The sequence below is a fragment of the Cyanistes caeruleus genome, unplaced genomic scaffold (genome assembly GCF_971803275.1).
Source record: "Cyanistes caeruleus unplaced genomic scaffold, bCyaCae1.hap1.1 HAP1_SCAFFOLD_184, whole genome shotgun sequence".
Lineage (NCBI taxonomy): Eukaryota > Metazoa > Chordata > Aves > Passeriformes > Paridae > Cyanistes > Cyanistes caeruleus.
The window spans coordinates 87,631-108,175 of record NW_028255972.1 but is presented as its reverse complement, the minus strand read 5'-3'; positions in this window follow the sequence as shown (position 1 = coordinate 108,175).

Genomic DNA, 20,545 nt, shown 5'->3' with positions numbered 1-20,545 from the left:
CAAGAAATGGGTAGGAGTTTTGGCTGTGAGAGGAGCAGAAAGCACATTTTCTACAGCAAATTGCTAGCTGATGCACTTTCCTCCCTGCCAAAATAGTGATTGCCATTCATCTTCCTGGGAAGAATGTAAAGACCCATTCAGAGATGCCAGGTTCAGCTGGCCTGTGGCTTTGTGTACCTCATTTCACATGTCCAGTTTCAAGGGCCACTAAAAGAGGCTCATGTTTGCCTTGCTACCCACAAGTGCTGTAGGTATTTCCAGGAGAAGAGGGAAAACATCGCTGTCCTGTGGTGTGGTAGAAATGCCACCACAACTGTGATTGTGTGAGCAAAGACAGCCAGCGCTTTTTGGGGCAGCAGCAGCAGCTGAGAGTGTGGCAGAGCGGTTTTGATACTCTTTTTAGAGTCCTGCAAACATTGTTCCCGAAACAACCCACAGCTTTGCAAATGTGCCCGAAGAAAATGCAAAGAGAACTGGGGTGTGAAATTCCAAGACTGTTTATCTGTAGAAGAAAAGGAACAAGAATGAACTACACCACATATTTACACTGTAAGAATATTGGTAACAACAACAACAACAACAACAACAACAACAACAAACTATAGAACCTATTAACCTGAGAACAGATCTAACAAAACTCTATGAAACGTATTTACAGACAACTTAAACAAGCTCTAAAACCTCTATCCTGAACACAACAACTGTAAAACGTATGTACAGCAGGGTGGCATCTGTGTCTGTGATGTCCCTAAGTCCTGGAAGGAAAAACAAGTAGCACGGTCAGTGCAGTCAGGCACGGAAGGGTGTTCCATGTGCTGCCGGGCTGGGACACTGGCCCAGTGGGACTCTGCTGCCAGAAGGGAGCCTGGCTGGGGGCTGTGGCCCAGGCACTGGAACAGGGCTTGTGTGGCCCACAGCAAGCCCAGGCCAGGCCAGGGATGGCCAGCAGAATGCAGTGCATGGGCTAGCGTGTCCCTGAGCAGGGAGTGCCCAGCCCGGCCCCAGGCTGGCAGCAGGGGACCCACTCTGCCTGTGGGGAGCACCTGCCTGTTCTGCTGCTGGCATCGGTCTTCATCCCAAGACCATGTCTTCCTCCTTGTCTTTTAGATCAATATCCATCTCTTCAATATAATCTTACGTTTCCACCTCCATCTCTTCCTCTGTCTCGTACATATCCACATCCATCTCTTCCTCTCCAGTATCCTCTCCGTCCACTTCCATGGCTTCTTCTCTATCAGTCTGTGTATCGACGTCCGTCTCCTCCTCTCCGTCTGTGCCAGCCTGCAGAGGTAGCAAAATTTCAGCGTGGGGTCCCTTTCCCACCCTGTCCCACAGAGCTCCAGCCCAGCCAGGCAGCTGCAGGGTGTCCGCCTCCATGGAATAGTACCATACCTCTTTTGGAACAAATGCACACATCCTGCAGGGATGGAGAGCAAAATCCAAGCGATGGGGAGCTTTGGGGACTGCTGGGGGAATCAGGGAGCAGGTGGCAACAAGGTGACAGGGGTAGGCTTGGAGCAGGGTGAATGAAGAGCGTGCTGGCACAAAGAGCCAAGGGTTGTGTTGTGGCCGTTGCTGGATGCTGGAAGTTCTAGCTGGAGCGTGCACTGTGACATCACCGCCAGGAGTTCAGGCCCAGGCTGAAGAGGACAACGGAGACCGTAGAATGAATGACGGAATCCCTGGGTGCTTGGGCTTGGAAGGGACCCTAAAGACCATCTTGTTCCAAGCGGAGCAATCTTCGCCCAGAATAGGTTGCTCAGAGCCCCGCTCCCAGCTGGCCTTGGATGTTGCCAAGGATGGAGCATCCCCAGCCTCTGTGCACAGCCTGGGCCAGTGCCCCAGCAGCCGGAGTGGAAAAGAGCAGCTTCATTAGATCCAACTTCAAGCTCACTCCTGCAGTTGAAAGGCTTCTCCTCTCTGTGCCCATCTTTCCTAGAGCTGCAGGGAGGCCTCGCCAGCCCCCTTCTCTTTCCAGGCTGAGCATCCCCAGCCCCACACGGACAGCAGTCCGATGCGTGGCAGTCAAGGCTAAAGGGTAGCAAATGGCTACATCAGGAAGTGAGAGATGGAAGATTTTGGAGATGGAAGCTTTACCTCTAAATGTAGAAAAGAAAGAGAAGTGGAGGGGGAAATGGTGGGACTCTGGCTCTGTTCTAACTGGCGAAGATTTTCTTCTCTTCTTTTCTGTCGTGCTAACCCAAGTTTTGTTGTTTGAAAGGAGGTTTAGCAAAATATCCATCGTCTTCTCCACTGCTGAAACACTGAACAACATCTGGGCAGGCTGAGGATGCAGAGCAAAACCTGCAAATATCTACTGCTGATCGTGATCCTGGGGAATGCAGCTAAAGCCAGCCAAAAGCAATTTCTGGAAAGTCAAGCCTGCTTTACGTTTTCTGGAGTTTGGTTGTGCCAACTTCACCAGTCATTTCTAAAAAAGGAAAAGAAACTCCAAGCAAAACAGAGAAAAACACAAAGAAACCAACCCAAAGAAACCAATCAAACAAACAGATAAAACACCCCCAATCAAACCAAAGGCAATGAGAAGTTAGGACTAGTTGTAAGGATATCACAGCAGGCGAATGGCTGCTTCTTACTTGGATCACCATCCAAAGCCACCTAGAACAACTTCTCCAAAACATATCCAACAGCAGAAATGGAAAAAGTGATCCATGGCAGCTCTGCATTGTGGTGAAGGATGAGCATGCAGTGGTCCCGATGCAGCATTGCCCACCCTCCAGGCTGCTGTTTGCTCTGCTGAAAGACTCTTGCAGGACTGTGGCCCCTCTCCATGCAATGGAAATCATTGCCACAGCTCTCAGTTGAGGCACTGGCATTTCCAGAGCCAGATTCAGGCACAATCCTACTGCCTGCTGAGCATCTGGGAAAGGTGCTGAGCATCTTCAGGCCTAGAAGCACAAAAGAGCTCAGGCTCTCCCCGAACTGGGTTTTCAGGGCAGCTTTCCATATCTCTGCAAGATTTCTTCAGCCCTCAACACGTCTGACTTTATTATGTCCAACGATGCATTTGGGTTTCTTCCGTCCTCTTGTGTGCCCGTGAGTAACCTTCCACGTGGATGAAGGAGATTGTGTACAGGACAATTGATTGCGGCATTGCCATTTGGCTTCACTGTCACTCAGTTGAACACGGTCCTTATCTAAGAAGGACTTCCAAGAAATGGGTAGGAGTTTTGGCTGTGAGAGGAGCAGAAAGCACATTTTCTACAGCAAATTGCTAGCTGATGCACTTTCCTCCCTGCCAAAATAGTGATTGCCATTCATCTTCCTGGGAAGAATGTAAAGACCCATTCAGAGATGCCAGGTTCAGCTGGCCTGTGGCTTTGTGTACCTCATTTCACATGTCCAGTTTCAAGGGCCACTAAAAGAGGCTCATGTTTGCCTTGCTACCCACAAGTGCTGTAGGTATTTCCAGGAGAAGAGGGAAAACATCGCTGTCCTGTGGTGTGGTAGAAATGCCACCACAACTGTGATTGTGTGAGCAAAGACAGCCAGCGCTTTTTGGGGCAGCAGCAGCAGCTGAGAGTGTGGCAGAGCGGTTTTGATACTCTTTTTAGAGTCCTGCAAACATTGTTCCCGAAACAACCCACAGCTTTGCAAATGTGCCCGAAGAAAATGCAAAGAGAACTGGGGTGTGAAATTCCAAGACTGTTTATCTGTAGAAGAAAAGGAACAAGAATGAACTACACCACATATTTACACTGTAAGAATATTGGTAACAACAACAACAACAACAACAACAACAACAAACTATAGAACCTATTTACCTGAGAACAGATCTAACAAAACTCTATGAAACGTATTTACAGACAACTTAAACAAGCTCTAAAACCTCTATCCTGAACACAACAACTGTAAAACGTATGTACAGCAGGGTGGCATCTGTGTCTGTGATGTCCCTAAGTCCTGGAAGGAAAAACAAGTAGCACGGTCAGTGCAGTCAGGCACGGAAGGGTGTTCCATGTGCTGCCGGGCTGGGACACTGGCCCAGTGGGACTCTGCTGCCAGAAGGGAGCCTGGCTGGGGGCTGTGGCCCAGGCACTGGAACAGGGCTTGTGTGGCCCACAGCAAGCCCAGGCCAGGCCAGGGATGGCCAGCAGAATCCAGTGCATGGGCTAGCGTGTCCCTGAGCAGGGAGTGCCCAGCCCGGCCCCAGGCTGGCAGCAGGGGACCCACTCTGCCTGTGGGGAGCACCTGCCTGTTCTGCTGCTGGCATCGGTCTTCATCCCAAGACCATGTCTTCCTCCTTGTCTTTTAGATCAATATCCATCTCTTCAATATAATCTTACGTTTCCACCTCCATCTCTTCCTCTGTCTCGTACATATCCACATCCATCTCTTCCTCTCCAGTATCCTCTCCGTCCACTTCCATGGCTTCTTCTCTATCAGTCTGTGTATCGACGTCCGTCTCCTCCTCTCCGTCTGTGCCAGCCTGCAGAGGTAGCAAAATTTCAGCGTGGGGTCCCTTTCCCACCCTGTCCCACAGAGCTCCAGCCCAGCCAGGCAGCTGCAGGGTGTCCGCCTCCATGGAATAGTACCATACCTCTTTTGGAACAAATGCACACATCCTGCAGGGATGGAGAGCAAAATCCAAGCGATGGGGAGCTTTGGGGACTGCTGGGGGAATCAGGGAGCAGGTGGCAACAAGGTGACAGGGGTAGGCTTGGAGCAGGGTGAATGAAGAGCGTGCTGGCACAAAGAGCCAAGGGTTGTGTTGTGGCCGTTGCTGGATGCTGGAAGTTCTAGCTGGAGCGTGCACTGTGACATCACCGCCAGGAGTTCAGGCCCAGGCTGAAGAGGACAACGGAGACCGTAGAATGAATGACGGAATCCCTGGGTGCTTGGGCTTGGAAGGGACCCTAAAGACCATCTTGTTCCAAGCGGAGCAATCTTCGCCCAGAATAGGTTGCTCAGAGCCCCGCTCCCAGCTGGCCTTGGATGTTGCCAAGGATGGAGCATCCCCAGCCTCTGTGCACAGCCTGGGCCAGTGCCCCAGCAGCCGGAGTGGAAAAGAGCAGCTTCATTAGATCCAACTTCAAGCTCACTCCTGCAGTTGAAAGGCTTCTCCTCTCTGTGCCCATCTTTCCTAGAGCTGCAGGGAGGCCTCGCCAGCCCCCTTCTCTTTCCAGGCTGAGCATCCCCAGCCCCACACGGACAGCAGTCCGATGCGTGGCAGTCAAGGCTAAAGGGTAGCAAATGGCTACATCAGGAAGTGAGAGATGGAAGATTTTGGAGATGGAAGCTTTACCTGTAAATGTAGAAAAGAAAGAAAAGTGGAGGGGGAAATGGTGGGACTCTGGCTCTGTTCTAACTGGCGAAGATTTTCTTCTCTTCTTTTCTGTCGTGCTAACCCAAGTTTTGTTGTTTGAAAGGAGGTTTAGCAAAATATCCATCGTCTTCTCCACTGCTGAAACACTGAACAACATCTGGGCAGGCTGAGGATGCAGAGCAAAACCTGCAAATATCTACTGCTGATCGTGATCCTAGGGAATGCAGCTAAAGCCAGCCAAAAGCAATTTCTGGAAAGTCAAGCCTGCTTTACGTTTTCTGGAGTTTGGTTGTGCCAACTTCACCGGTCATTTCTAAAAAAGGAAAAGAAACTCCAAGCAAAAGAGAGAAAAACACAAAGAAACCAACCCAAAGAAACCAATCAAACAAACAGATAAAACACCCCCAATCAAACCAAAGGCAATGAGAAGTTAGGACTAGTTGTAAGGATATCACAGCAGGCGAATGGCTGCTTCCTACTTGGATCACCATCCAAAGCCACCTAGAACAACTTCTCCAAAACATATCCAACAGCAGAAATGGAAAAAGTGATCCATGGCAGCTCTGCATTGTGGTGAAGGATGAGCATGCAGTGGTCCCGATGCAGCATTGCCCACCCTCCAGGCTGCTGTTTGCTCTGCTGAAAGACTCTTGCAGGACTGTGGCCCCTCTCCATGCAATGGAAATCATTGCCACAGCTCTCAGTTGAGGCACTGGCATTTCCAGAGCCAGATTCAGGCACAATCCTACTGCCTGCTGAGCATCTGGGAAAGGTGCTGAGCATCTTCAGGCCTAGAAGCACAAAAGAGCTCAGGCTCTCCCCGAACTGGGTTTTCAGGGCAGCTTTCCATATCTCTGCAAGATTTCTTCAGCCCTCAACACGTCTGACTTTATTATGTCCAACGATGCATTTGGGTTTCTTCCGTCCTCTTGTGTGCCCGTGAGTAACCTTCCACGTGGATGAAGGAGATTGTGTACAGGACAATTGATTGCGGCATTGCCATTTGGCTTCACTGTCACTCAGTTGAACACGGTCCTTATCTAAGAAGGACTTCCAAGAAATGGGTAGGAGTTTTGGCTGTGAGAGGAGCAGAAAGCACATTTTCTACAGCAAATTGCTAGCTGATGCACTTTCCTCCCTGCCAAAATAGTGATTGCCATTCATCTTCCTGGGAAGAATGTAAAGACCCATTCAGAGATGCCAGGTTCAGCTGGCCTGTGGCTTTGTGTACCTCATTTCACATGTCCAGTTTCAAGGGCCACTAAAAGAGGCTCATGTTTGCCTTGCTACCCACAAGTGCTGTAGGTATTTCCAGGAGAAGAGGGAAAACATCGCTGTCCTGTGGTGTGGTAGAAATGCCACCACAACTGTGATTGTGTGAGCAAAGACAGCCAGCGCTTTTTGGGGCAGCAGCAGCAGCTGAGAGTGTGGCAGAGCGGTTTTGATACTCTTTTTAGAGTCCTGCAAACATTGTTCCCGAAACAACCCACAGCTTTGCAAATGTGCCCGAAGAAAATGCAAAGAGAACTGGGGTGTGAAATTCCAAGACTGTTTATCTGTAGAAGAAAAGGAACAAGAATGAACTACACCACATATTTACACTGTAAGAATATTGGTAACAACAACAACAACAACAACAACAACAACAACAAACTATAGAACCTATTTACCTGAGAACAGATCTAACAAAACTCTATGAAACGTATTTACAGACAACATAAACAAGCTCTAAAACCTCTATCCTGAACACAACAACTGTAAAACGTATGTACAGCAGGGTGGCATCTGTGTCTGTGATGTCCCTAAGTCCTGGAAGGAAAAACAAGTAGCACGGTCAGTGCAGTCAGGCACGGAAGGGTGTTCCATGTGCTGCCGGGCTGGGACACTGGCCCAGTGGGACTCTGCTGCCAGAAGGGAGCCTGGCTGGGGGCTGTGGCCCAGGCACTGGAACAGGGCTTGTGTGGCCCACAGCAAGCCCAGGCCAGGCCAGGGATGGCCAGCAGAATGCAGTGCATGGGCTAGCGTGTCCCTGAGCAGGGAGTGCCCAGCCCGGCCCCAGGCTGGCAGCAGGGGACCCACTCTGCCTGTGGGGAGCACCTGCCTGTTCTGCTGCTGGCATCGGTCTTCATCCCAAGACCATGTCTTCCTCCTTGTCTTTTAGATCAATATCCATCTCTTCAATATAATCTTACGTTTCCACCTCCATCTCTTCCTCTGTCTCGTACATATCCACATCCATCTCTTCCTCTCCAGTATCCTCTCCGTCCACTTCCATGGCTTCTTCTCTATCAGTCTGTGTATCGACGTCCGTCTCCTCCTCTCCGTCTGTGCCAGCCTGCAGAGGTAGCAAAATTTCAGCGTGGGGTCCCTTTCCCACCCTGTCCCACAGAGCTCCAGCCCAGCCAGGCAGCTGCAGGGTGTCCGCCTCCATGGAATAGTACCATACCTCTTTTGGAACAAATGCACACATCCTGCAGGGATGGAGAGCAAAATCCAAGCGATGGGGAGCTTTGGGGACTGCTGGGGGAATCAGGGAGCAGGTGGCAACAAGGTGACAGGGGTAGGCTTGGAGCAGGGTGAATGAAGAGCGTGCTGGCACAAAGAGCCAAGGGTTGTGTTGTGGCCGTTGCTGGATGCTGGAAGTTCTAGCTGGAGCGTGCACTGTGACATCACCGCCAGGAGTTCAGGCCCAGGCTGAAGAGGACAACGGAGACCGTAGAATGAATGACGGAATCCCTGGGTGCTTGGGCTTGGAAGGGACCCTAAAGACCATCTTGTTCCAAGCGGAGCAATCTTCGCCCAGAATAGGTTGCTCAGAGCCCCGCTCCCAGCTGGCCTTGGATGTTGCCAAGGATGGAGCATCCCCAGCCTCTGTGCACAGCCTGGGCCAGTGCCCCAGCAGCCGGAGTGGAAAAGAGCAGCTTCATTAGATCCAACTTCAAGCTCACTCCTGCAGTTGAAAGGCTTCTCCTCTCTGTGCCCATCTTTCCTAGAGCTGCAGGGAGGCCTCGCCAGCCCCCTTCTCTTTCCAGGCTGAGCATCCCCAGCCCCACACGGACAGCAGTCCGATGCGTGGCAGTCAAGGCTAAAGGGTAGCAAATGGCTACATCAGGAAGTGAGAGATGGAAGATTTTGGAGATGGAAGCTTTACCACTAAATGTAGAAAAGAAAGAAAAGTGGAGGGGGAAATGGTGGGACTCTGGCTCTGTTCTAACTGGCGAAGATTTTCTTCTCTTCTTTTCTGTCGTGCTAACCCAAGTTTTGTTGTTTGAAAGGAGGTTTAGCAAAATATCCATCGTCTTCTCCACTGCTGAAACACTGAACAACATCTGGGCAGGCTGAGGATGCAGAGCAAAACCTGCAAATATCTACTGCTGATCGTGATCCTAGGGAATGCAGCTAAAGCCAGCCAAAAGCAATTTCTGGAAAGTCAAGCCTGCTTTACGTTTTCTGGAGTTTGGTTGTGCCAACTTCACCAGTCATTTCTAAAAAAGGAAAAGAAACTCCAAGCAAAACAGAGAAAAACACAAAGAAACCAACCCAAAGAAACCAATCAAACAAACAGATAAAACACCCCCAATCAAACCAAAGGCAATGAGAAGTTAGGACTAGTTGTAAGGATATCACAGCAGGCGAATGGCTGCTTCTTACTTGGATCACCATCCAAAGCCACCTAGAACAACTTCTCCAAAACATATCCAACAGCAGAAATGGAAAAAGTGATCCATGGCAGCTCTGCATTGTGGTGAAGGATGAGCATGCAGTGGTCCCGATGCAGCATTGCCCACCCTCCAGGCTGCTGTTTGCTCTGCTGAAAGACTCTTGCAGGACTGTGGCCCCTCTCCATGCAATGGAAATCATTGCCACAGCTCTCAGTTGAGGCACTGGCATTTCCAGAGCCAGATTCAGGCACAATCCTACTGCCTGCTGAGCATCTGGGAAAGCTGCTGAGCATCTTCAGGCCTAGAAGCACAAAAGAGCTCAGGCTCTCCCCAAACTGGGTTTTCAGGGCAGCTTTCCATATCTCTGCAAGATTTCTTCAGCCCTCAACACGTCTGACTTTATTATGTCCAACGATGCATTTGGGTTTCTTCCGTCCTCTTGTGTGCCCGTGAGTAACCTTCCACGTGGATGAAGGAGATTGTGTACAGGACAATTGATTGCGGCATTGCCATTTGGCTTCACTGTCACTCAGTTGAACACGGTCCTTATCTAAGAAGGACTTCCAAGAAATGGGTAGGAGTTTTGGCTGTGAGAGGAGCAGAAAGCACATTTTCTACAGCAAATTGCTAGCTGATGCACTTTCCTCCCTGCCAAAATAGTGATTGCCATTCATCTTCCTGGGAAGAATGTAAAGACCCATTCAGAGATGCCAGGTTCAGCTGGCCTGTGGCTTTGTGTACCTCATTTCACATGTCCAGTTTCAAGGGCCACTAAAAGAGGCTCATGTTTGCCTTGCTACCCACAAGTGCTGTAGGTATTTCCAGGAGAAGAGGGAAAACATCGCTGTCCTGTGGTGTGGTAGAAATGCCACCACAACTGTGATTGTGTGAGCAAAGACAGCCAGCGCTTTTTGGGGCAGCAGCAGCAGCTGAGAGTGTGGCAGAGCGGTTTTGATACTCTTTTTAGAGTCCTGCAAACATTGTTCCCGAAACAACCCACAGCTTTGCAAATGTGCCCGAAGAAAATGCAAAGAGAACTGGGGTGTGAAATTCCAAGACTGTTTATCTGTAGAAGAAAAGGAACAAGAATGAACTACACCACATATTTACACTGTAAGAATATTGGTAACAACAACAACAACAACAACAACAACAACAAACTATAGAACCTATTTACCTGAGAACAGATCTAACAAAACTCTATGAAACGTATTTACAGACAACTTAAACAAGCTCTAAAACCTCTATCCTGAACACAACAACTGTAAAACGTATGTACAGCAGGGTGGCATCTGTGTCTGTGATGTCCCTAAGTCCTGGAAGGAAAAACAAGTAGCACGGTCAGTGCAGTCAGGCACGGAAGGGTGTTCCATGTGCTGCCGGGCTGGGACACTGGCCCAGTGGGACTCTGCTGCCAGAAGGGAGCCTGGCTGGGGGCTGTGGCCCAGGCACTGGAACAGGGCTTGTGTGGCCCACAGCAAGCCCAGGCCAGGCCAGGGATGGCCAGCAGAATCCAGTGCATGGGCTAGCGTGTCCCTGAGCAGGGAGTGCCCAGCCCGGCCCCAGGCTGGCAGCAGGGGACCCACTCTGCCTGTGGGGAGCACCTGCCTGTTCTGCTGCTGGCATCGGTCTTCATCCCAAGACCATGTCTTCCTCCTTGTCTTTTAGATCAATATCCATCTCTTCAATATAATCTTACGTTTCCACCTCCATCTCTTCCTCTGTCTCGTACATATCCACATCCATCTCTTCCTCTCCAGTATCCTCTCCGTCCACTTCCATGGCTTCTTCTCTATCAGTCTGTGTATCGACGTCCGTCTCCTCCTCTCCGTCTGTGCCAGCCTGCAGAGGTAGCAAAATTTCAGCGTGGGGTCCCTTTCCCACCCTGTCCCACAGAGCTCCAGCCCAGCCAGGCAGCTGCAGGGTGTCCGCCTCCATGGAATAGTACCATACCTCTTTTGGAACAAATGCACACATCCTGCAAGGATGGAGAGCAAAATCCAAGCGATGGGAAGCTTTGGGGACTGCTGGGGGAATCAGGGAGCAGGTGGCAACAAGGTGACAGGGGTAGGCTTGGAGCAGGGTGAATGAAGAGCGTGCTGGCACAAAGAGCCAAGGGTTGTGTTGTGGCCGTTGCTGGATGCTGGAAGTTCTAGCTGGAGCGTGCACTGTGACATCACCGCCAGGAGTTCAGGCCCAGGCTGAAGAGGACAACGGAGACCGTAGAATGAATGACGGAATCCCTGGGTGCTTGGGCTTGGAAGGGACCCTAAAGACCATCTTGTTCCAAGCGGAGCAATCTTTGCCCAGAATAGGTTGCTCAGAGCCCCGCTCCCAGCTGGCCTTGGATGTTGCCAAGGATGGAGCATCCCCAGCCTCTGTGCACAGCCTGGGCCAGTGCCCCAGCAGCCGGAGTGGAAAAGAGCAGCTTCATTAGATCCAACTTCAAGCTCACTCCTGCAGTTGAAAGGCTTCTCCTCTCTGTGCCCATCTTTCCTAGAGCTGCAGGGAGGCCTCGCCAGCCCCCTTCTCTTTCCAGGCTGAGCATCCCCAGCCCCACACGGACAGCAGTCCGATGCGTGGCAGTCAAGGCTAAAGGGTAGCAAATGGCTACATCAGGAAGTGAGAGATGGAAGATTTTGGAGATGGAAGCTTTACCTGTAAATGTAGAAAAGAAAGAAAAGTGGAGGGGGAAATGGTAGGACTCTGGCTCTGTTCTAACTGGCGAAGATTTTCTTCTCTTCTTTTCTGTCGTGCTAACCCAAGTTTTGTTGTTTGAAAGGAGGTTTAGCAAAATATCCATCGTCTTCTCCACTGCTGAAACACTGAACAACATCTGGGCAGGCTGAGGATGCAGAGCAAAACCTGCAAATATCTACTGCTGATCGTGATCCTGGGGAATGCAGCTAAAGCCAGCCAAAAGCAATTTCTGGAAAGTCAAGCCTGCTTTACGTTTTCTGGAGTTTGGTTGTGCCAACTTCACCAGTCATTTCTAAAAAAGGAAAAGAAACTCCAAGCAAAACAGAGAAAAACACAAAGAAACCAACCCAAAGAAACCAATCAAACAAACAGATAAAACACCCCCAATCAAACCAAAGGCAATGAGAAGTTAGGACTAGTTGTAAGGATATCACAGCAGGCGAATGGCTGCTTCCTACTTGGATCACCATCCAAAGCCACCTAGAACAACTTCTCCAAAACATATCCAACAGCAGAAATGGAAAAAGTGATCCATGGCAGCTCTGCATTGTGGTGAAGGATGAGCATGCAGTGGTCCAGATGCAGCATTGCCCACCCTCCAGGCTGCTGTTTGCTCTGCTGAAAGACTCTTGCAGGACTGTGGCCCCTCTCCATGCAATGGAAATCATTGCCACAGCTCTCAGTTGAGGCACTGGCATTTCCAGAGCCAGATTCAGGCACAATCCTACTGCCTGCTGAGCATCTGGGAAAGGTGCTGAGCATCTTCAGGCCTAGAAGCACAAAAGAGCTCAGGCTCTCCCCGAACTGGGTTTTCAGGGCAGCTTTCCATATCTCTGCAAGATTTCTTCAGCCCTCAACACGTCTGACTTTATTATGTCCAACGATGCATTTGGGTTTCTTCCGTCCTCTTGTGTGCCCGTGAGTAACCTTCCACGTGGATGAAGGAGATTGTGTACAGGACAATTGATTGCGGCATTGCCATTTGGCTTCACTGTCACTCAGTTGAACACGGTCCTTATCTAAGAAGGACTTCCAAGAAATGGGTAGGAGTTTTGGCTGTGAGAGGAGCAGAAAGCACATTTTCTACAGCAAATTGCTAGCTGATGCACTTTCCTCCCTGCCAAAAGAGTGATTGCCATTCATCTTCCTGGGAAGAATGTAAAGACCCATTCAGAGATGCCAGGTTCAGCTGGCCTGTGGCTTTGTGTACCTCATTTCACATGTCCAGTTTCAAGGGCCACTAAAAGAGGCTCATGTTTGCCTTGCTACCCACAAGTGCTGTAGGTATTTCCAGGAGAAGAGGGAAAACATCGCTGTCCTGTGGTGTGGTAGAAATGCCACCACAACTGTGATTGTGTGAGCAAAGACAGCCAGCGCTTTTTGGGGCAGCAGCAGCAGCTGAGAGTGTGGCAGAGCGGTTTTGATACTCTTTTTAGAGTCCTGCAAACATTGTTCCCGAAACAACCCACAGCTTTGCAAATGTGTCCGAAGAAAATGCAAAGAGAACTGGGGTGTGAAAATCAAAGACTGTTTATCTGTAGAAGAAAAGGAACAAGAATGAACTACACCACATATTTACACTGTAAGAATATTGGTAACAACAACAACAACAACAACAACAACAACAACAAACTATAGAACCTATTTACCTGAGAACAGATCTAACAAAACTCTATGAAACGTATTTACAGACAACTTAAACAAGCTCTAAAACCTCTATCCTGAACACAACAACTGTAAAACGTATGTACAGCAGGGTGGCATCTGTGTCTGTGATGTCCCTAAGTCCTGGAAGGAAAAACAAGTAGCACGGTCAGTGCAGTCAGGCACGGAAGGGTGTTCCATGTGCTGCCGGGCTGGGACACTGGCCCAGTGGGACTCTGCTGCCAGAAGGGAGCCTGGCTGGGGGCTGTGGCCCAGGCACTGGAACAGGGCTTGTGTGGCCCACAGCAAGCCCAGGCCAGGCCAGGGATGGCCAGCAGAATGCAGTGCATGGGCTAGCGTGTCCCTGAGCAGGGAGTGCCCAGCCCGGCCCCAGGCTGGCAGCAGGGGACCCACTCTGCCTGTGGGGAGCACCTGCCTGTTCTGCTGCTGGCATCGGTCTTCATCCCAAGACCATGTCTTCCTCCTTGTCTTTTAGATCAATATCCATCTCTTCAATATAATCTTACGTTTCCACCTCCATCTCTTCCTCTGTCTCGTACATATCCACATCCATCTCTTCCTCTCCAGTATCCTCTCCGTCCACTTCCATAGCTTCTTCTCTATCAGTCTGTGTATCGACGTCCGTCTCCTCCTCTCCGTCTGTGCCAGCCTGCAGAGGTAGCAAAATTTCAGCGTGGGGTCCCTTTCCCACCCTGTCCCACAGAGCTCCAGCCCAGCCAGGCAGCTGCAGGGTGTCCGCCTCCATGGAATAGTACCATACCTCTTTTGGAACAAATGCACACATCCTGCAGGGATGGAGAGCAAAATCCAAGCGATGGGGAGCTTTGGGGACTGCTGGGGGAATCAGGGAGCAGGTGGCAACAAGGTGACAGGGGTAGGCTTGGAGCAGGGTGAATGAAGAGCGTGCTGGCACAAAGAGCCAAGGGTTGTGTTGTGGCCGTTGCTGGATGCTGGAAGTTCTAGCTGGAGCGTGCACTGTGACATCACCGCCAGGAGTTCAGGCCCAGGCTGAAGAGGACAACGGAGACCGTAGAATGAATGACGGAATCCCTGGGTGCTTGGGCTTGGAAGGGACCCTAAAGACCATCTTGTTCCAAGCGGAGCAATCTTCGCCCAGAATAGGTTGCTCAGAGCCCCGCTCCCAGCTGGCCTTGGATGTTGCCAAGGATGGAGCATCCCCAGCCTCTGTGCACAGCCTGGGCCAGTGCCCCAGCAGCCGGAGTGGAAAAGAGCAGCTTCATTAGATCCAACTTCAAGCTCACTCCTGCAGTTGAAAGGCTTCTCCTCTCTGTGCCCATCTTTCCTAGAGCTGCAGGGAGGCCTCGCCAGCCCCCTTCTCTTTCCAGGCTGAGCATCCCCAGCCCCACACGGACAGCAGTCCGATGCGTGGCAGTCAAGGCTAAAGGGTAGCAAATGGCTACATCAGGAAGTGAGAGATGGAAGATTTTGGAGATGGAAGCTTTACCTGTAAATGTAGAAAAGAAAGAAAAGTGGAGGGGGAAATGGTGGGACTCTGGCTCTGTTCTAACTGGCGAAGATTTTCTTCTCTTCTTTTCTGTCGTGCTAACCCAAGTTTTGTTGTTTGAAAGGAGGTTTAGCAAAATATCCATCGTCTTCTCCACTGCTGAAACACTGAACAACATCTGGGCAGGCTGAGGATGCAGAGCAAAACCTGCAAATATCTACTGCTGATCGTGATCCTAGGGAATGCAGCTAAAGCCAGCCAAAAGCAATTTCTGGAAAGTCAAGCCTGCTTTACGTTTTCTGGAGTTTGGTTGTGCCAACTTCACCAGTCATTTCTAAAAAAGGAAAAGAAACTCCAAGCAAAACAGAGAAAAACACAAAGAAACCAACCCAAAGAAACCAATCAAACAAACAGATAAAACACCCCCAATCAAACCAAAGGCAATGAGAAGTTAGGACTAGTTGTAAGGATATCACAGCAGGCGAATGGCTGCTTCTTACTTGGATCACCATCCAAAGCCACCTAGAACAACTTCTCCAAAACATATCCAACAGCAGAAATGGAAAAAGTGATCCATGGCAGCTCTGCATTGTGGTGAAGGATGAGCATGCAGTGGTCCCGATGCAGCATTGCCCACCCTCCAGGCTGCTGTTTGCTCTGCTGAAAGACTCTTGCAGGACTGTGGCCCCTCTCCATGCAATGGAAATCATTGCCACAGCTCTCAGTTGAGGCACTGGCATTTCCAGAGCCAGATTCAGGCACAATCCTACTGCCTGCTGAGCATCTGGGAAAGGTGCTGAGCATCTTCAGGCCTAGAAGCACAAAAGAGCTCAGGCTCTCCCCGAACTGGGTTTTCAGGGCAGCTTTCCATATCTCTGCAAGATTTCTTCAGCCCTCAACACGTCTGACTTTATTATGTCCAACGATGCATTTGGGTTTCTTCCGTCCTCTTGTGTGCCCGTGAGTAACCTTCCACGTGGATGAAGGAGATTGTGTACAGGACAATTGATTGCGGCATTGCCATTTGGCTTCACTGTCACTCAGTTGAACACGGTCCTTATCTAAGAAGGACTTCCAAGAAATGGGTAGGAGTTTTGGCTGTGAGAGGAGCAGAAAGCACATTTTCTACAGCAAATTGCTAGCTGATGCACTTTCCTCCCTGCCAAAATAGTGATTGCCATTCATCTTCCTGGGAAGAATGTAAAGACCCATTCAGAGATGCCAGGTTCAGCTGGCCTGTGGCTTTGTGTACCTCATTTCACATGTCCAGTTTCAAGGGCCACTAAAAGAGGCTCATGTTTGCCTTGCTACCCACAAGTGCTGTAGGTATTTCCAGGAGAAGAGGGAAAACATCGCTGTCCTGTGGTGTGGTAGAAATGCCACCACAACTGTGATTGTGTGAGCAAAGACAGCCAGCGCTTTTTGGGGCAGCAGCAGCAGCTGAGAGTGTGGCAGAGCGGTTTTGATACTCTTTTTAGAGTCCTGCAAACATTGTTCCCGAAACAACCCACAGCTTTGCAAATGTGCCCGAAGAAAATGCAAAGAGAACTGGGGTGTGAAAATCCAAGACTGTTTATCTGTAGAAGAAAAGGAACAAGAATGAACTACACCACATATTTACACTGTAAGAATATTGGTAACAACAACAACAATAACAACAACAACAACAACAAACTATAGAACCTATTTACCTGAGAACAGATCTAACAAAACTCTATGAAACGTATTTACAGACAACTTAAACAAGCTCTAAAACCTCTATCCTGAACACAACAACTGTAAAACGTATGTACAGCAGGGTGGCATCTGTGTCTGTGATGTCCCTAAGTCCTGGAAGGAAAAACAAGTAGCACGGTCAGTGCAGTCAGGCACGGAAGGGTGTTCCATGTGCTGCCGGGCTGGGACACTGGCCCAGTGGGACTCTGCTGCCAGAAGGGAGCCTGGCTGGGGGCTGTGGCCCAGGCACTGGAACAGGGCTTGTGTGGCCCACAGCAAGCCCAGGCCAGGCCAGGGATGGCCAGCAGAATGCAGTGCATGGGCTAGCGTGTCCCTGAGCAGGGAGTGCCCAGCCCGGCCCCAGGCTGGCAGCAGGGGACCCACTCTGCCTGTGGGGAGCACCTGCCTGTTCTGCTGCTGGCATCGGTCTTCATCCCAAGACCATGTCTTCCTCCTTGTCTTTTAGATCAATATCCATCTCTTCAATATAATCTTACGTTTCCACCTCCATCTCTTCCTCTGTCTCGTACATATCCACATCCATCTCTTCCTCTCCAGTATCCTCTCCGTCCACTTCCATGGCTTCTTCTCTATCAGTCTGTGTATCGACGTCCGTCTCCTCCTCTCCGTCTGTGCCAGCCTGCAGAGGTAGCAAAATTTCAGCGTGGGGTCCCTTTCCCACCCTGTCCCACAGAGCTCCAGCCCAGCCAGGCAGCTGCAGGGTGTCCGCCTCCATGGAATAGTACCATACCTCTTTTGGAACAAATGCACACATCCTGCAGGGATGGAGAGCAAAATCCAAGCGATGGGGAGCTTTGGGGACTGCTGGGGGAATCAGGGAGCAGGTGGCAACAAGGTGACAGGGGTAGGCTTGGAGCAGGGTGAATGAAGAGCGTGCTGGCACAAAGAGCCAAGGGTTGTGTTGTGGCCGTTGCTGGATGCTGGAAGTTCTAGCTGGAGCGTGCACTGTGACATCACCGCCAGGAGTTCAGGCCCAGGCTGAAGAGGACAACGGAGACCGTAGAATGAATGACGGAATCCCTGGGTGCTTGGGCTTGGAAGGGACCCTAAAGACCATCTTGTTCCAAGCGGAGCAATCTTCGCCCAGAATAGGTTGCTCAGAGCCCCGCTCCCAGCTGGCCTTGGATGTTGCCAAGGATGGAGCATCCCCAGCCTCTGTGCACAGCCTGGGCCAGTGCCCCAGCAGCCGGAGTGGAAAAGAGCAGCTTCATTAGATCCAACTTCAAGCTCACTCCTGCAGTTGAAAGGCTTCTCCTCTCTGTGCCCATCTTTCCTAGAGCTGCAGGGAGGCCTCGCCAGCCCCCTTCTCTTTCCAGGCTGAGCATCCCCAGCCCCACACGGACAGCAGTCCGATGCGTGGCAGTCAAGGCTAAAGGGTAGCAAATGGCTACATCAGGAAGTGAGAGATGGAAGATTTTGGAGATGGAAGCTTTACCTGTAAATGTAGAAAAGAAAGAAAAGTGGAGGGGGAAATGGTGGGACTCTGGCTCTGTTCTAACTGGCGAAGATTTTCTTCTCTTCTTTTCTGTCGTGCTAACCCAAGTTTTGTTGTTTGAAAGGAGGTTTAGCAAAATATCCATCGTCTTCTCCACTGCTGAAACACTGAACAACATCTGGGCAGGCTGAGGATGCAGAGCAAAACCTGCAAATATCTACTGCTGATCGTGATCCTAGGGAATGCAGCTAAAGCCAGCCAAAAGCAATTTCTGGAAAGTCAAGCCTGCTTTACGTTTTCTGGAGTTTGGTTGTGCCAACTTCACCGGTCATTTCTAAAAAAGGAAAAGAAACTCCAAGCAAAAGAGAGAAAAACACAAAGAAACCAACCCAAAGAAACCAATCAAACAAACAGATAAAACACCCCCAATCAAACCAAAGGCAATGAGAAGTTAGGACTAGTTGTAAGGATATCACAGCAGGCGAATGGCTGCTTCCTACTTGGATCACCATCCAAAGCCACCTAGAACAACTTCTCCAAAACATATCCAACAGCAGAAATGGAAAAAGTGATCCATGGCAGCTCTGCATTGTGGTGAAGGATGAGCATGCAGTGGTCCCGATGCAGCATTGCCCACCCTCCAGGCTGCTGTTTGCTCTGCTGAAAGACTCTTGCAGGACTGTGGCCCCTCTCCATGCAATGGAAATCATTGCCACAGCTCTCAGTTGAGGCACTGGCATTTCCAGAGCCAGATTCAGGCACAATCCTACTGCCTGCTGAGCATCTGGGAAAGGTGCTGAGCATCTTCAGGCCTAGAAGCACAAAAGAGCTCAGGCTCTCCCCGAACTGGGTTTTCAGGGCAGCTTTCCATATCTCTGCAAGATTTCTTCAGCCCTCAACACGTCTGACTTTATTATGTCCAACGATGCATTTGGGTTTCTTCCGTCCTCTTGTGTGCCCGTGAGTAACCTTCCACGTGGATGAAGGAGATTGTGTACAGGACAATTGATTGCGGCATTGCCATTTGGCTTCACTGTCACTCAGTTGAACACGGTCCTTATCTAAGAAGGACTTCCAAGAAATGGGTAGGAGTTTTGGCTGTGAGAGGAGCAGAAAGCACATTTTCTACAGCAAATTGCTAGCTGATGCACTTTCCTCCCTGCCAAAATAGTGATTGCCATTCATCTTCCTGGGAAGAATGTAAAGACCCATTCAGAGATGCCAGGTTCAGCTGGCCTGTGGCTTTGTGTACCTCATTTCACATGTCCAGTTTCAAGGGCCACTAAAAGAGGCTCATGTTTGCCTTGCTACCCACAAGTGCTGTAGGTATTTCCAGGAGAAGAGGGAAAACATCGCTGTCCTGTGGTGTGGTAGAAATGCCACCACAACTGTGATTGTGTGAGCAAAGACAGCCAGCGCTTTTTGGGGCAGCAGCAGCAGCTGAGAGTGTGGCAGAGCGGTTTTGATACTCTTTTTAGAGTCCTGCAAACATTGTTCCCGAAACAACCCACAGCTTTGCAAATGTGTCCGAAGAAAATGCAAAGAGAACTGGGGTGTGAAAATCAAAGACTGTTTATCTGTAGAAGAAAAGGAACAAGAATGAACTACACCACATATTTACACTGTAAGAATATTGGTAACAACAACAACAACAACAACAACAACAACAACAAACTATAGAACCTATTTACCTGAGAACAGATCTAACAAAACTCTATGAAACGTATTTACAGACAACTTAAACAAGCTCTAAAACCTCTATCCTGAACACAACAACTGTAAAACGTATGTACAGCAGGGTGGCATCTGTGTCTGTGATGTCCCTAAGTCCTGGAAGGAAAAACAAGTAGCACGGTCAGTGCAGTCAGGCACGGAAGGGTGTTCCATGTGCTGCCGGGCTGGGACACTGGCCCAGTGGGACTCTGCTGCCAGAAGGGAGCCTGGCTGGGGGCTGTGGCCCAGGCACTGGAACAGGGCTTGTGTGGCCCACAGCAAGCCCAGGCCAGGCCAGGGATGGCCAGCAGAATGCAGTGCATGGGCTAGCGTGTCCCTGAGCAGGGAGTGCCCAGCCCGGCCCCAGGCTGGCAGCAGGGGACCCACTCTGCCTGTGGGGAGCACCTGCCTGTTCTGCTGCTGGCATCGGTCTTCATCCCAAGACCATGTCTTCCTCCTTGTCTTTTAGATCAATATCCATCTCTTCAATATAATCTTACGTTTCCACCTCCATCTCTTCCTCTGTCTCGTACATATCCACATCCATCTCTTCCTCTCCAGTATCCTCTCCGTCCACTTCCATAGCTTCTTCTCTATCAGTCTGTGTATCGACGTCCGTCTCCTCCTCTCCGTCTGTGCCAGCCTGCAGAGGTAGCAAAATTTCAGCGTGGGGTCCCTTTCCCACCCTGTCCCACAGAGCTCCAGCCCAGCCAGGCAGCTGCAGGGTGTCCGCCTCCATGGAATAGTACCATACCTCTTTTGGAACAAATGCACACATCCTGCAGGGATGGAGAGCAAAATCCAAGCGATGGGGAGCTTTGGGGACTGCTGGGGGAATCAGGGAGCAGGTGGCAACAAGGTGACAGGGGTAGGCTTGGAGC